The sequence below is a fragment of the Phaethon aethereus genome (assembly GCF_964289735.1).
Source record: "Phaethon aethereus genome assembly, chromosome: 7".
Classification (NCBI taxonomy): Eukaryota; Metazoa; Chordata; class Aves; order Phaethontiformes; family Phaethontidae; genus Phaethon; species Phaethon aethereus.
Window position 1 is genome coordinate 22,337,816 of NC_138583.1, and position 18,144 is coordinate 22,355,959.

Consider the following 18,144-nt stretch of genomic DNA (forward strand, 5'->3'; position numbering starts at 1 on the left):
AAAATAATAGCAAACTGCATATATGGCCACATCTCTTTCTCCCTATTCTTAAACCTCAGGCTATCTCTTTTCTTGGGTTGTACTTAAAATTCTGTCATGGGCTGTAGCATCCCCAGTGTTGAGGATAGAAATGCATCAGGACCTTGTTCATCAGTGCACTGGGCGAGTACCCAAAGCACTACTGTAACTGCAGGTACCATCAGGCTTACTCTGCAATAAGGCAGACTTTTCAGCATCCTAATCATGGCAGCACTACACGTACCAGTCTCGTTACACTTTAGTATGTCCTAGGGAGGCTCCACGTGGAGTGCCAAGAAGGTGAAGAGGAGTAGTTACACTGCCAGGAGGAATTAGAAACAAGCGGGTCATCTGGATAGTGAAGCAGGTCCGGGATCAGAGCCTGGCAGCTCTGAGATGTGGCAGAAAATTTTGGGTCAAGCTATTCAGGGTCATCAATCCAGTTGTACCTTAAGGTCCTATGCTAGCCTTGTGCCTTTTACCTAAGGTGCAGCTGCCTAGTCCTCAGTTTCCTTGCCACACCTCTCTCGGGGGAGCGGGATCAATGGCCCTGTACGTCATGGCACAGCACAGCGGTGACCGGCCGGTTCCCTTCGCCCCCACTGGTAAGCCACACCAGCAGCTCTCCTTTGCATCAGCTGCAGCGGGTCTGCTGCTGTTTGCAGAAACTGGATTTGTTGTACACACACACAGAGACTGGGTGTGCAATGCACACATGGTCCATGTGATGCTCCTTGAAAGCACCGGAGCTACTGTTCAGGCATGGTGCAGGCACCCAGTGAAGCGTGGGCATGCACAGGGAGGACACCACCAAAGAACAGGCTGCCACTGTTGAATAATTGGTGCAAGCTAGTGCTGGACACCTTCTTCCTCAGCAGCAACCTCAGAGCACGTAGGGACTGAGCCAAAGAATTGTTCTGGCAACAGAAATAGCTTCAACCTGGCCACCTTGAGCTCCTCAGTCCCTCCTATCTGATACATGCCCATCTTCTATCTTGGAAACCACTATGTGCAGTTCAGGATGACAGGCAAGGAGACTGTTCCCAGCTTTGTTCCCACAACCTGCTAATATATACCTGGGGCAAACAGGAAGAAGAATGTTGGATGCTTTGCCTGGTCTTGAGGGCATCTGCTTCTCACTCGGCAGTAGTGCATCCTTGCCAAGGATCCTGTTCTGCACAGAAACTTTCCAGTGATCCTGCAAGACTGCATCTGGAAGAAGAGGAATTTTATCAGCCTTTCCTTGAGGTTCTTCATTTTCTCTCCTCTGTCACAGGTATATTCTAGGACAGTAACTAGTTATCAGAAGGGATCAGAAGTCCTGCCTTTCAGGGCACATTGCTGGAAGCTTGGATCTTGGATCCTCCCATAGCATCCACCCTTACCAAAGGAAATAGCCCAGATTTCAAGCACCTTTGTAGAGCATTTCTAGCTGTTTGCTTTTCCACTGCGACAGCCTAGCATGCCTCTTTGCCCTCTACCCCCGGGGAACGGCAGTGACTCTCTGCCTGGCAAATATACAATGACATATGCCACCAATGCATCTCCCAAAAAACACTCAACAAAAACAGGTTATTCCCAGCACTGTTGTCCAGAGGGAGTTTGCTAGAGAAGAAACAATAGGCCGTTTTCACAGTGTCATAACTATCTTGTTTCCTGCCTTCTCAGTAAAGCAGTCTTAAGAAGGCTCCACTAAGTGGGAGCAACAAGGCTAATGCCAGTGAGATGAAATAAAAGACAGGATATGTCTGTGGATCGGATGAATTTGATGGCATCAGCTGAAAGAGGGACAGAATAAGCATGCTGGAAACAGAGGTGGGGAGAAAATGACTTGAGTAAACAGCAAATGAAGACTGTCTCATGCCTCTGTGCCAGTAGCTAATGGAGATGCTGTAGAAATGGATAGGCCACCACAAAAAGGAGGATCAGCTATACACCTTGACCGTGGCAGTTCTAGAGTATGTAGACTGCTCTGCTGTCCTGACAAAAAGCTCTGGCATGCTCTGTGTTCTCATTTTGTCAACAAGATGCACAGTGTTCAGCCATTAAGCAGCAGTGCCAGCCATGTTTATCCTGCTTCCATCATTATTTCATGACAAGGGAAGATACGGATCTCAGCCCAAGCTCCTCCATTGCTCATCTGATCCAGCAGCACATCTTCCTCTTCCTTAAAAAGATGCAAGAAGGGTCTTCCCCCTCTGCCCCTTAAAATCCAAATGTCTGGTCACTCTAACCAGAGCTAGCTAAGTCCCTCCATCTTCCCCCTCCACCATTTCTTACTTCCCTTGCAGAGCAGGCTTTTACAATTGTCTTCATGTTCCACAGCGCTGGTGGTACAGGCTCTTCCGCCCCCAGATATTCCACTTGATGTGACCGAAAAGGAAAGAGAAGTAAGATGTCACACATGGAATCAGTGAGAGAAGGTCTTGTGTGCTGCCTCTTCCTCTGAACTTGGCATGACATACTGGCCACAGTTTCCAGGATTGTTTACATGGAAGTGGTTTGGTTTTGTCTGGCTGCTTGCTTGTCATTTGTTTGCTCTGTTTCTGTTTTCTCCACTCTAAATTCTCATCCTAAGCAAAAGTTTTATTGCAGTGGTGTGCAGATCTTTTTCTGACCACTATAAAACCATGAACAGGCTGCATCCCTTTCTTCCCTCGTCTGAGCTCTCTTAAAGCCAGGTGCAAATACGAACATTAACACACTGCAGCGGAGCACCATCTCAGCATTACAGGAAGTTATTTTTTGTTTTGTTTTGTTTTTTAAACTGACCATGCATGAGGCTGTTCAAAATCAGGGAACAGTTGCTTTATTTCCTCCCTCCGCATGCTAAACAAGACTTCTCTCACCTCCTTGCAGGGTGTGCCAGCCCCCTGCTCCGGGATGCTGCGCAGCCGGAGCTGCCGCCGGAGCCCCGGGCATGGCAAGCCCCGCATGAGGCTGCTCACTGCGAAGGCGCTGGACGCCGGCCTGACGCTGCTGCACCCACACAGCTCTGGTTCAGTGACTCGGCAAGGAGCTGCCAGCAAAAGCCCGCACCACAGATGCCGCTTCCACCAAGTCCCTCCAGCTTTCCCTGAACTTCAGGCTGGAGTTGTCCTCCCACCAGAAACCGGTGGCACCTGCCCGAGGACCACAGACAGCCGCTGCGTGCCCCAAAGCGCAGCTTCTCCCCTCGCTGACCCAGAGGGTCTGTGGCTGCCAATGGGGCAGTGGACCTACGTCTATACATATAGAATGTGGAAGAACAAAACTATGTAGACATCACTGAAAAACAATGATAAAAAATAATACTTAGTGATTACAAAAGTAATTACTTGTATGCAAATTTTACTCTCATTTGTAGCTTGAGCGCACAGTGAAATCACTAAGATTTTTCCAGCAATCAAGAGCAGAAGTAACCCCAAAACCAATTCAAAGTTTTCAAAATTCAGAAGAATCTAAATTCCCAGCTGGTTACATGGGAGCAGCTCTGCTGAATTCAATACATCCACACACAAGAAAACTTGCTGCCCATATTCTTTAAACCTGTGGGCTGGCACCGATTTAAATCATCAGAATCTAAATGTAAATTTTCTGTCCAGCCACTGCTGAGAACATTCTAGTTCTTAACACAACAATGAACAGATCAAAGCCAGTGATCCCTACAAAAGCTGCAATGAGCTGTCATGGGTCTTGGCCTTTCATGTTGTAGAGACATTTTCCTATCTCAGAGACTCTCTTAAGAACAATTTTTGGTGGTGCATTAACATCATGATTTTTCTTTGTTGATTAATGTAGCAATTCATCTTCTGTGCTAATTTTTTCTCTCATATGAAACTCATACAGAGTAAGAACAGTCCATGAAGGGGAAAAAAACCAACCAAGCAACAACCAAAAAACCCATAATCCATGTTGCAAAGATAGTACCATCTGAAATACTGCGTCTGCTTACTGTTAATAGGGAAATTAGAACATTTGGTCAAAGGTCAGGAAGCAGTAGCGGCAACTTAGGAACTTCGACATAGGAAATTAATAGATTCAAATGGAAATGTGCCTGGAAAATATGTTTTCTATCTCAGATAAAATCACTTGACCAGGAAGTCTCACCAGAAAAAAAAGTATTCTGCACTCTGAAACAAACAGCCAGGCGAGTCTGATCTTGTATACACTGAACTCAGTGGTAATAATTCCAGTAAGTTCCTTGCAAGTAGAAATAGATCAAATCTACCCTGACTAAATATAAGCATAAACAAAACCTTTTTAGTGAAGAGTCATTATTTTAATAGAATGCCTAAATTTTACTAATTTTCACAAAACACTCAAAAGCTGGTGGAAGAGAACTTTTCATCTCCCCTACCTTGCCAAAAGACAAAAAACAATCCAAATTTTGCCTCAGCGCTGGCTCCAGGCAGCGTAGCCATAGAGCAGGGAAATTCATCTGCGCAGCAGACAATACACTGAAATGCCCAGGTTGTATTCTGAAACATAAATCAGTCACCACTTACATAAACACCCAGTTCTACTGAATTACACCCAAGTCTCCTCCAGCTCCCAGAAGAACATGAATGGGGCTTACGCAGCCCACAGCTCACTGAGCCTGAAGCTTTGTATTGCATACCTGAGAGGCACAGCCCAGAACTTTACCTTTAGACCTTCTGTGCTGCTTTTGGCTGGAATAGAGTTAATTTTCTTCATAGTAGCCAGTATGGGGCTGTGTTTTGGATTTGTGCTGAAAAGAGTGTTGATAATACAGGGATGTGTTCGTTATTGCTGAGCAGTGCTGACACAGAGTCAAGGCCTTTTCTGCCTCTCACCCCACCCCACCAGCGAGTAGGCTGGGGGTGCACACAAAGCTGGGAAGGAACACAGCCGGGACAGCTGACCGCCGCTGACCAAAGGGATATCCCATACCATATGACGTCATGCTGAGCATATAAAGCTGGGGGAAGAAGAAGGAAGAGGGGGGACGTTTGGAGTGACGGTGTTTGTCTTCCCAAGTAACTGTTTACACGTGATGGAGCCCTCCTTTCCTGGAGATGGCTGAACACCTGCCTGCCCGTGGGGAGTGGTGAATGAATTCCTTGTTTTGCTTTGCTTGCGTGCGCGGCTTTTGCTTTGCCTATTGAACTATCTTTGTGTCAACCCACGAGTTTTCTCACTTTACCCTTTTGATTCTCTCCCCCATCCCACTGTGGGGGGGTGAGTGAGTGGCTGTGCGGCGGTACTTAGTTGCCGGCTGGGGTTAAACCGTGACACCTTTCTGAAGGTATTGTGCAGACAGAATCATTTAAGAGTCTGCAAAAGCTAGTGCAGGTAACAGGCTGCCCGTAGTTGGCAGGCTCCTTAATTTTTAACCTTGCATACTTTTCTTTTCAAAATTTTGTCTCAGCAAGTCTCTCTGGACATACCATTCAAATTATAAAAAAAGCCACAAATATTTTTCTTCAAACATGCCCTTCATGTTGTTTAATTTAGCTGGCAATAACATTAGTAATGTTATGTAAGGGTGATACAGCTGCCTATTTGCCAACAAAAATTCATTAGGCATTAGCTATTGTTCTGACACAAAATGGTGAAATTTCTCCTCAATTTCTATTCAGCCTTTCCAAAGGAATGTGCCTGTGGTCTTAGCAGGTGCTCTGTGTCTTGTTCCTGATCCATGTAGGTCTCCAAGGATCTGCTGTGCATATAAATGCACCTTTGTAAGACAAGGAGCTATAGATTGTATGGCAGAAATGCAGACAGATACTAAGAAAAACTACCCCAACAAAACTGTGGAATAGGAAGCAATTTCTACATATCACATTGGAGGCAACTGAAAAGGCATCAGAAACCTTTTAATCAGTGTTTCATTTTTACTAATCTCTCACACACACAATAAGCAACACAGAGGACTGGAACCAGTTATGAAGAGAAGCCAGCAGAGTCCCTATGGATTCAGAGTTGTCCCCAGGGCTAGGCTAGAGTTATATAAAAGGATGAAGTCTGGCTTCTTCCACTCTAATCAAATTAAATCCAGCCAAATACCAGCAATAGGCTCTTTAGTCTCAAAGGAAAACATCAAGAGATAAGAGAGAAGAGATGTTCAGAATGACCATGCTTACGCTGCTCATGAAGGGATCAATTCTGTGGCTGCATTCCCAAGGCAAGGGCTTCTGGGGACGGAGAAATTCCGTGGAGTGACCTTTAGCTTCTTGATTTGTGGAAAAAGATAGAGGGAAAAGTCAGCAGACTCTTCTGACACCAGTGTTCCCTCCTCTTTAGAGCAACAATGGTTTAAGGGTTCCTGCTCTCCTGCAGATGAGAGCTCCTCAGTACTTGGAGGCCTTCCCAGAAGCAGAAAGGCAGAATACCCTGTGCCACTTGCACGGCCAGGGCAGCTGCTCCTTGCAGCCCATAGCTGCAACCTACCCAAGAGGTTTATGGCAAGGACTACTTAGCCATTGCCACAGGTAGGCAGCTCACAAATGCCGCTGTCTGCTTCGGTGGAGAAAACTACCCAAAGCAGGCTTTGCACAGACTACAGAATTCCCCTGCATCACTTCCTCCGCTCCACTCTGCCTCCCTTTCCTCCCATCACAGGGCAGTAAAACTGTCATGGTCAACACAAAGGTTTATGTGATCACTCTGTCGGTGTATGGCAGTGTGCCTGTCTTTCATGCTGTTGCCTCCTTTTCCCAATGGCTTTACACTCTCTGGACCAATTTCAAGCAAATTTGACAATAGGATACCAGCCAAAGGAAAGACATCCTCCAGGTTGCAGAAAAACAGACGAGGAGAAGGGAGATTTTATAATGAAGAAAGGGCTACAGTGTGGATGACACTTAGATTAGACATTGGGGAATCCAGGCACAAGCCATGACTCCGCAAGAGCAGCACGCCATTAACTCTGCTGCTTGTGCAATACTACTATGTCACGCCCGCAGGAGCATTCAGTCCTTTGATTATTTATCTGGGGAAAGTGGGTACGTCATCAGTACAGGAAGTCAAAATCGGTTATTAACCGCACAGTGTTTTCACACCTGGAGAAACTTGCTGTCTTTAAGATTATTACACCACTCATCACTTGCTTGGAAGTGGCCAAAGGCTGGGTAGGAAAGCTGTTGGGAAAAGGGTGCGAGTAGATAGCAGACAACTGTATTAGTCACCAACACAATTCTGTTTAGACAAAGATTACCAAAATATAACAAAAGTAACTGGTAAAAAGTAAAGCTACTTCTAGAAGTGTTTACCCATGAAGCAGCTTCTGTAAACACAGAGCTTTCTCAGAACCTGAATATAGTGAAGATCAAAAAGTTTTCAGGGCAGTGCAAGTTTCTTATGCAAGCAGAAGATTGTTCAAGAGTTCTCTGTTTTAAACATGACAGCATTAGGAAAAAGTCATACGTGGTATGACAAATCTTGGCTTGTACTCCGTAGAAAACTTCTGTCTTTTTGTCAGGCTCCTGTCTTACTCTACATTTGCTGCTCCGCTGTTCAGTAACTAGACAAACATATAATCTGTTCTTTTGTGCCTGTGAGGGTGTCTATGTGAAGGAGAAAGGTTATTATAAAGATTTAGTAAAAACAGAGGAGCATCGTGGTTATCCACCACCACGTCACAGTCATTCCAGCATCTGTAGGATAGTTCATATTATGGTTTTATAACACAAGGTTTTGGTGGCAATAGTGCCTTAAAGTAGTCCTGCTCAGGCTTGTCAGCCACTTACTCCTGGCACACTGGCCCCTGCCACCATGCCAGACCATATCAAGGGACAGATTTGACTTTAAAAAATATAAACTAAAGATGACCCTTTATCTTTTTCCCCCAGACTTGTTTTTCCAGGGCAGATCAACTTCCTGAGGCATCTCGCAGGGTAGCTGGGCAAACACTTGGACCAGTGCTCCTGAAAGAGCCGCTACACGCCGCAGGTCCCTGGGGTCTGGAGCGAGAACATCTTTGCTGATACGACATTTGGGACTTCCTGCTGCAAAACCGCAGCCCCAGGCTCTGGCTCAACTATATGCAAAAGCCAGCTGTGGCTTTCTATTGCCAGATCAGGCATGCCACGGGCAGATCAAATGAACAGCTGATCCCTTCTAGAAAGATCCCGACATCTCCAAAACGTTTTGCTGGTTTGGAGCTGTGCCCCCAGGACGTATGGTAGCAGGTACTGCCTGTGTGACCAGGGGCTACCCTGCCTGTATTTCCATCCACCCATTCTTTCCCTCTGGTGCCTTCTGCTTTTCTTCAAACACAGGTTTATGCCCTGTGGTTTTTTATTTCAATTTTCACCCAGTTTCTAGTCATTTACACCCAGATCTTGAACTCAGATTTCTTCTTCAACTGTGACTTCATGAGTTATTTGCCTCAGTCCCCCTCCAGCCCCCGTTTTTGTGTCCAGCATGCCATCTGACAGCCTAATATCGGCGCCAAGCCAGAATCTCTCCCTCTGCGCTGCAGAGGCTTATCCTTCTGCTGGATCTCGTTCCACACCACGAGTCAGCGCTGTGGCAGGACCCCTCGGGGGGGCTGGGGCCCTCAGTGAGATGTGGTGTCACACAGGTGGCTCAGCACGTGCTCCCAAGGGGGCTGGCAGAGAGCAGAGCCCAAAGTGGGCTCGGGGTGCAGGACAGCATGGGGTGCCAGGGACGGCTGCTCATAGGGGAAGGTGTCTTGCCCGTACTCCTGGGAGCTTATCCGCATCCTGAGTGGGACCATATGTCCTGAAGAGGCCCCAAGGACTTCACAGGAGTGTCCTAGGGCTTTCCTGCACTCAGGGATAGTTTGTCTACCTAGGAGGAGGGGGAAGGGTTTATGGGGGAGAATTGGGAGGGAGAAATCCCTCATAGATAAAGACAGGGCTTTTGGGGCCATAGACAGGGCCATAGATAAAGACAGGGCTTTTACTCCCTCTAGGAGTAACTAAAGGGCAGTGTAAGCTGCTACACAGCTAGTAAAAAGCTTGTCCTTCCCACCCATTTATGTTCCTCATTGCTATCTAGGTTTACAGCTGGAAACAGCTCACACAGAGAGTGCTGTTGCTCCCCTCTCTCAGCCTGCTCTGGCCTGAGCCTTTTTGCCTCTGTGTCTGCTCAGCCTCAGGAGCAGTGCCATGTCCCCTGTGACAGTGCCCGGCCTGACCTCGCAACACCCTCTGGTCCCAGATTTTATCTCTGCCCCACCTCTGGAGCAGGTCCCAGACCCATACCTCTCACCGTGCCTTCTCAGCAGCCTTCCTCCCTGCTGGACATACTCCTCAGGTTGCATGCTACTGGCTTCCACTGCCATCTGGATTACCTTTTTGGGGAGGGGATGCAGCCACAACGCAGGCACAGCCCCAGCGGTAGCTTACTGAGCAGTAGTTCATGACCACGGTGCAGTACATACCAGGACAGCAGGCTTCCTCATTAACCCTCTGGGGACACTTTTCCCTGTTCACGTGGTCTGGACCCATCTGCTCTTGTCTTGGGCAAATCCTGACATGGATGGGTGCTGTGTTAAGCTAGCCTGCAAAAAGATATTTGTGGAACCTACTTTCTCCATCACATCTGACTCCCCCACTCCTTGGATCCCATTTTATCAGTCCATCCTGTGCACACAAGAGGTCCAGGCCAAGGATTACAGTACTGCTAAAGCTACAATGAAACCATGCATGTTCCAGAAAAGCAGCATTCACGTCCCCCCAGGCATACTCTGCACAGGATCAGTACTACTCAGGACTGTTCAGTAAGTGCCAACCACCTCAAAAGATGTCCCAAGTAAAGAACTGCAACATTTTGGGCAAATTAGTAGAATGAAGAGCTGGTGGGGAGAAAATGATAGGTTTTACTGACATTCTCAGCCAAAGCTGGATGACCACTAGAGGCTAATCTACAGCCACGGAGCCCAGGCACAGGGAATTGACTGGAAGCCACCCTCTCGGACCATGATGTGGGTTGAATCGTTCTGTGGCTGCCATGAATCAGAACCACATGACAAGCACCTTGAGGTCTTACACACAAGCATCAAATGGGAGCAGCATGGGGCAAGACAATATTGAAGGCTGTGTGAGATGTAGTGCTGTGATAATAAGACCCCTGGAGCAGTCACCTCTTCACCTCTCCAAGATCTATACTCATCCCTGCTCCATGGGCTCAACCCCTACAGTGCACACTCTAACATAACAGGATCCATGATCTGGTGGACCAACAGCAGGCTGCAAGACATACCTTGTGTCTGAGCATCAGCAAGACCCCATCTGTGATTAATCCAGCACTGTAACTCTGCAATCTCTCTGTGTTGCATACAGCCTAACATTGAAGGAAGCCCATGGCCAGCAACATATTTCACTCTGCGCAGAGGCTGGCAGGAGCTTAGCCAAGCCAAGATCCATGCTACAAGGGTTGCTGTGGCGTTCCTTGGTAGCTCTTGGTAGGAGGCTAAAAGGGAACACTACTTTCACAATGACGAGATGCAAAAAATTACTAGCTCTGACATTGCTTAAAAAAACTACTTCTTGAGACAGTAACTGATCTGAGAAACAGAAGGCTGAACCACCAAGAAAACTGCCCCAAATCCCCACAATGGAACAGACTATATACCAGGAAATCCATGATACAAAACATCCCTAACTCATGCCAGCACAAAATCATCACTGTCATGTGATCTTACTTACTGGGCCAAAGGAAGTCACATCCAACTACAACCACACCTTAAAGTGTCTCAAAACTTTTCAACCGGCAAGATCCGCCATGCACACTAAATGCTCATAAGAGCACACCCTCACTGATCTCTGGACTTCCACAGGGTATGCAGATCCTGCCACATCTTCTTCCAGCTACCCTTTCTCAACTTTGGCAAGCCACTCAACTATTCAGTGAGTGTTCTGTTTACCCCTCCAGGAACTGAGCTGCAGATCAGATCTTGGGTATTTTATGCTGATTCAACCTGCATTAACAGGTAGGAATTCCAAAAGGGAATGCCTGGGTTTGCTGGGAGTGCTGACACAGGCATCAGAACAGTCACTGTCCTTCTACTGTGACACTTCTGCCTTTCACACGTATGTCTCAAAGCCATGGAGCCTCACAAATAGGATGTTCCTGGTTGATATTCTGCCTTGGTCAAGTAGAAGGGCTTGTTCTTCTACCTCAGCCAGTTTTGGAAAGGTATTTGTATTGTTTCAAGTCTCTGATACAACACAACAAAGCAGATGGGTGACCAAATCCATGGTATTTAATTAATTAATTGGTCACTATAGCTCCTAAGGTTGTTACCAGAGCATTACCACTGCATCTTCACCTGTCTTCTGCCATAGTCCCATTTTGCGATGCAGAGAATTTGATTTTGGTGGTAGCTGCCCCAAAATTAATCTTGCACATTTTTGTATAATTTTGGGGTAATGAAAGGATCTAGGTAAGGAGCAGACAGAATGAAAATGTATTGCACCTTCACTTTGGCATTCAAGTGCCAAGTCCACATAGATATTTAAATAAACACCAAATTACTATTTAGCTACCAAACATCTAAGTGATTTCAGTGAAGGCCTAGGTGTCTAATTTCCTCTGTGTCTCAGTTAAGCTTTTTGAGACAGGCCAAACATTATTTTACAAAAAAATAGAAGAATAAGGCTACAAAATTATGTGATGGGGGAGAACAAGGAGGAAAGGCAATGAGAGTAAAAAGAGGGTAAAATTCATAACTAACTATTCTTATCAAAGCAAAGAAAGATGACTTAGAAGGTGACACAGGGATCTAAAAGAAATATTTGGATTCTTAAGTCAAGAACTTAAGTTCAAGAACAAGTTCAGAAAGTGTCAGTCTGGCCCATCTGCATGCGGGCAGTGGGAAGGGCTCTGCAGTCCTTGCTGTTCAAGCACGCACACCAGCACTGAGCTGCATGCTGGGGAGTTTCCAGGGTATCCCAGGCCACCAGTTATGCACAAGATTAACAAGGGTGCACCACTTACCCTTTGGGTGGGCTGGGGAATGCACTAGAGGAAGCAGGTAGTTGTTGTGACAAGGCCATGTCCCAGCTCATCAGCTCCCTAAAGAGATGGATGAGGAAACCCTCACTGTTGGATAAACCTTAAACCCCAAGTCACCTTAAACCGACACTGAACTCAGGTCAGACTAAAGATAAAATGCAGATAAAAGAGCATTTGTTTGTAACATCCAAGATAGACAGAAGTCTGTAAATTTTACAGAAATTACTGAGGGAATGAGAAAAGTCTTGTTCTGATATCCAGATGATTTGTTTTTTAAATGGGATTAAAGTATATTGCCCTTGACTGAGACTAGATGGGACCAACCAGTTCAGGATGATCGTTAGTTCGGGGTTGCTGTTCCCCATAATCTTTAAAACACACTCTGAGCGTGTTTCATGACATAAGCTCCACACCTCGGTGGAAAACACCAAGGCTCTCTCAGGACACATCGAGACACGTTTCAGAAACAGAGATGGTTTAAAAAGTGAGAAAGAAAGGCATGTTTTCTCTTCCCACCAACCACAGCCTTAAATTCTCTTCATCTCACTCTTGTGTCTTTTCCCTCCCCACCATCTGGTCTGGCTCTTGATTCCTCAGCATTCAAATCAAGCACGGGGAACTGTCTCGCAGTCCCTTGCCCTTATGAGTCAGAAAGGACCGAGCATACTCGGCTGCAAGAGACCTTCAGAAAATTTTGATCTTCTATTTTGAGAAGCCAGTGCTGACCTACTTGTCGGTGGCCCAAATGTGGGACATTTTTCATTAGAAAAGAAACATGCTTGTTACAGATTGGAAGGTCACTCTCTGCTGGTATTTGAGGCCCTGGTCTGACACACAAGGGCAAGAGATCACCTGAAAGAAGGTATCATCAGAATAGTTTTAGCATTGCGAACAAACTCATTCTCATTATACCTTTTGTTTGTGTATTATGGGACTTAATCCACTGTCTTTAATTATTCTCAGTTTTATCCTCCTAATCTTAAGGAATGATTGACATTAAAGTATTTGGAGCAGATTTTGTGCCATGACTTTCATGAGGGACTGGCTCAGGATTTTTACTTTTTATGATTTATACCAAAAGCAAAGCTGTCCATTTTGAAGTGTTGCATAGTTTGGCAAGAAATCACATATCCCATGTAAAGCTGTGTGCAAAGGGTACAGAATTTTTGATGTTGTTTCTGACCAGGCTCTTGATGTCTTTAGTTAATAGTATGTCATGCATGTTTGCACTGATATGTGTATATTCTATGTATATTTTCTCCCTGAAGTACAATTGCTTTTGGTGTGTGGTCTGCAGAGATGAACTGTCGAAGTTTGGCCTCAGTGCAAGCTGTAAAAGCTTCATGTCACATAGCAACTATGACAGTAAATGGTCAGCTACATGGTCCTTTTTGACATCAAAGTGTAGAACCCCTAATAATTTTGTCAAAAGAAATCTGAAGACATTTCCAGCTTTCAGCAGAGACAGTTTACAGTATTTAAATAAGAGGAAGATCAGACAGACTACACTTGACACTGCTGGGAACTGACAGATGTTTCTGAGAAAAAACAAAAAAGGTCACTTAAAAAAAGCAGCTGAAAGATTCCCATTTCTTTACTACATTGGTCATAAAATGAGGTTTCAGAAACGGTCACAAAAGAGAACAGGGAATTTCCCAAGATTTTAGGACTTGTCCATCTCTGCTTCTGTTCACATTTCAAAGGAAATAAATACACATTATGTAACAGGGGAGACAGTTATAATATATAGCATTAGCCAAGCATATTTCTAGCAACTGAGTAAGAGACTGTAACTGCAGAGAAATAGCGCAAGAAACCTGCAAAATCCAGCCAGCAGAGAAAGTAATTTAAATTCGTAAGAGACCATTGGTTCAATCTTTCCATGTTATAGCAAATCTGTTTGCCTAGATCACATTAGCACTCATGTAACACAGTTGGGCTGTCTTCCAGCCCGCTTGGGCTTTCCTTATCTGAAATGGAACTAACAACTTTCCTGGTTTACTGGTAATTCTATTTATAGTTTACATGTGTTTTCCTTTTACATAGAGGTATAGAATGAGGAGCTCACTGGGAACTGACCTGAAAGTGCCCAGAGAATAAAAGGAGGGAGTAAACACATGGACACGGTAGGGAATGGGAGTTCAAGCACAAGTTAACAGTGGAGGTTAACAGTGAGCTGCTTACAGGACAGAAAGATGCTCCACACAACATACAACAGATCTGTGCTTCTGGCCCCAGCCAGCCATGAGCTTCTGTTTTTTTCCCAGGACTGTACAGAATTTAGCAAGAGCAGAACCCTGTTAACATATATATTAACACTCCTTGTTTTAGGGCAATTTACATTTCCCTGATGTCTAAACAAATCTTCCTTTATTGCAGCTGAAACTCACTATTTCTATCCTACTTGCACTAGCTATAGAGAAAAAAAGCTATTGCTTCTATCTTTGAAGCAGTCCTTTATGCATTTGAAGACCAGTATGTCTCCCCTTAGTCTGTCTTCTTGATTAAGCAACTCCAGAGTGTTGGTATCTTTCCTCATAGATCATGTATCCTAAAAGACTCCTTATTGTTCTTCCTTTTTGAATTATCTCCAATGTATCTACATCCTTCTGAAGCCATATTGCTCCAATGAGACATAGTGCTGCAGCTAATGTTTTGGTAATGCCAAGTGGAAAACCTTGACGTATCCTGCAAGCTAAGCTCTTTGTTTATATGACCCCAGATTTGTCATTTGCAGAGTAGCAGCACTGTTGTATTTTCATGTTTTCATCCACTCAGTCCTTTTTCTGCCACTTAACCACTTGTTCCCCTCCAAAACCTGTGACAGATCACTTGATTTAATATCTCATCCTATTTTTATCAGACCATTTCTTCCATTTGTCAAGATAATTTTGAATTCTACTGTCCTTCAATTTACTGAAACTATTATCAGACACAAGACAAGCTCATGAAGCACCCAATTCTTCCACTTTATGCAGCCTGTACTAGACTAATCTACATCATGTTTCCCTGATTTGCTTATCTGAACAGGATTAAAAGCTTCAGTAAAATCGCAAACATCGGAAACCTCCTCCTTCCTCCATGCTCGCATGGCCAGATATACAAAGTCTTATAAGGGAAATAGACTGATCTGCTTAGAAATAGTTTCATAGTCTATTTTACTTGAATTTAAAACTAAGCTAATGAATCTTAGTCTTTAGTTCTTCTTTCCTACTTTCCTTCTCACTGATGTGGAGAAAATACAAAAAGAGGGTCTGAGCAGTAGATACAAGTGTGTATTCAGCTCAGCTCAGAAGAATTTTGCCAGTGAAGTCACTGAAGTCAGCAGTATACAAGGATAACAGAAAAAAAATTATTATAGAATTAAACATAACACTATGATCAGTTTACTGCAGCAGCACAGGATCTACTGGAAGGTCAGAGACTTCACAGGTAAGCAGTAAATATCTAGCATTCAAAAGGAAATAGCAGAAAGCATCATCAAAAGTACATTAAAATTGTTAAGACAATGTGAAAAATGTTTCTAAACTGTAGTCTAGAAGTGATTTTAACAATTGGAGGACATCCTGTCATTTCCAGGAAACGAGAAAAGTCTACTTTGTCTTGTTTACATATTCCTGGCAAGAAAAAATAAAATCACATTTCCAAACTTCTTCTTAATTCAAATTGCCTGAAAATTCTGAGTGGCTACTCTGGAAAAAAAAAAAAAAAAAAAAGGAGCAAGTGCCTTTTTCAAGGCAAACAAAATTATTGGCTAATCATGCCTATTCTGAAAAGTGATTTTAATGGGCTGAATAGGATGTCTTTCAACTACCTATAAAAGTACTTCAGTCATTACAGTTAATGGTGATGACAAGGTTTTTTCCACACAATCATTCTGTAGCTTCCTGCTATTATGACAATGGAATATTTCCATTTTCATCCATTAGATATCATTAAATCATTGAAGAAGTTAATCAGTTAACAGATCAGTTAATGTATGGATAGAATCAGTGAACTTGGAGAGGACCTCTGGAGGTCACCTATTCCAACCCCCTGCTTAGGGCAGGGTGACCTTCGAAGTCAGATCAAGTTGCTCAGGACCATGTCCAGCCAAGTTCTGAAAATCTCTGGTTCATATTATTATTCCAGTAGTTATCCACCATGAAAGCCTTTCTTGAGGAATGCTGTTGTAATATGCTGTGTCAGTTGGCTTTACCGTGCATCCTGCATGTGGTACAGCCTTGGTCCTCTCACACGAGATGCAGCCAAAGTTAATGACTGCAGTATCAGCACTCTATTTACCACGTACTTTTTATATTTTATTCAAGTGGGCACTCCTGAAAGAAGTGTTGCCAGCATATATGACATGAACTGAAATAGTTAAGTAGCAACCAATTAATTCGCGGAGTTTATTCTCCCATAATACCTTCATGCTTACAGAATCACCTATAAGAACATTCCAAACTGTATTGTAGCTACAGCTTCCACACATATTTATGGTACTATTTAGTGAAGAAAGAAACCTTTTGGGAACTAATATAGAACAAGGCAGGCAGGATTTGGCATCAGCAAGCTATTTGAAAAGCTTCACAATTTTTTGTAATGAGAAAGGAGAATTTGTCTGCCAAATAACCATCCTGCACGGAGCTATGCAAAGTGCCCCCGGGTGCCACGGATAAGTTCTGGAGCACCTCACCGGTGGAATGGAAAGTATGAATGCCTCCAAACGCTGACAAAAGTACATGTAGGAGTGCAAAACAATTATATTTCATTTAGTGAAAGTCCACAGGCCTACTTCAGTTTCAACCACCTGACGTCAGCTAGCAGAAAGAAGTCTAATACAGGCAAGTCTTCCGGTCGTGGCGCTGCTGGAGGGAAGTGTGGGTAGATAGCTACTCTCATTAGCAAAATTTCCATCCACCTGTTCAGTTTCAAGAAATGGGAATCCCTTATAATTTGAGAGGGATGTTCCCATATTCTTACCTATGTGTTAGGGCATGCAGGTTGGCATAAGGCTCAGAGCTCTTGGATTTAATTTATTTAAATTATCTCTTCTCTGTTGATCCTTGTGCAGGAGGGACAACCTGACACATGAGGAAAACTTATAGGTTTTATGTACATGTTTCTTAAAAAAAAAAAAAAAAAAAAGAATTGAAACACACTTCATCTAATCTTACCGCTATTTTCAGCCAACTTGTTTTATCCACTACAGATTCGTAGCAACAAAGAAACCCTTCAGATAAAATAAAATTAAAAAAAAAAAAAGAAAAAATTGCAGAACTAATTTCAACATTCAAAAATCATTATTTTAATTTAGGCTCCTTTGAGAAACAATCTTATTCTTAATATATTTCAACCTTGTTTGATTCTGTCACCACTTTACACGTTTAAAAACAAACACTCTGAAAATAAAACATGTGATCTACCACAAAGTAAATAATCTGATGGAAAGGTTTCCTCAGAGAAAAAGAAGAGTTACAGCCTGCTTCAGCTAGTCCAGTCACCACCTGCAGCCATGCTAATTTTTCTTTTTATATCCAAAAATCAAAACGTTCTCACCACTGAACATCCCTGCCATTACTGAAATAAAAAATATATCTGTGCAGTGCAAGGAAGCATCCAGCTAAGCTTACCATGGCCCAGTTTCCTCTAAAGAGTAAAACGAACCGTCCGGTTCTGCTTCCAGCCGTCCACGTCTGCTTTTTGCTCTCGCTGTTCCCAAGAGCCCGGACGGCTGGATGCACACTGCAGCCCCTGAACTGAGTTCTCCCCCTCTTTGCCAGTGCTTACTGGCTGACAAGATAGCCCTTCTTTCCACCTTCATAGCATAATCCTAACCACTGCCGCAGTCATGCTACTCTCCAGTTTGTGTTTGCAGAGCGACAGACTCTCCAGAGGCTTTCAGCCCTGAGGCTCCCTGCGCGCCACAGGGCATGGGGAAGAAATGGGAGGATTGCTTTCCAGTTAGAAGTGATCACCATTTATTAAAGCTCAGTGGGAGAGTGGTACTGTCCTGGTGCCATGTTTTCACTGCCATCACGTATCGAAGTAAGATTCTCTTCCTGAAACAGCAACAGTGGCATTTTCGGTAATTAAAAAAGTGTTATTTCGAGATGGTAGGTGGAGGATCCACCCTCAAAATCGTCGCATAATGAACTCCAGGTGTTTTTGCCAGGCACTGGCACTGACACGCTGCAGGCAATCATACACAGACAC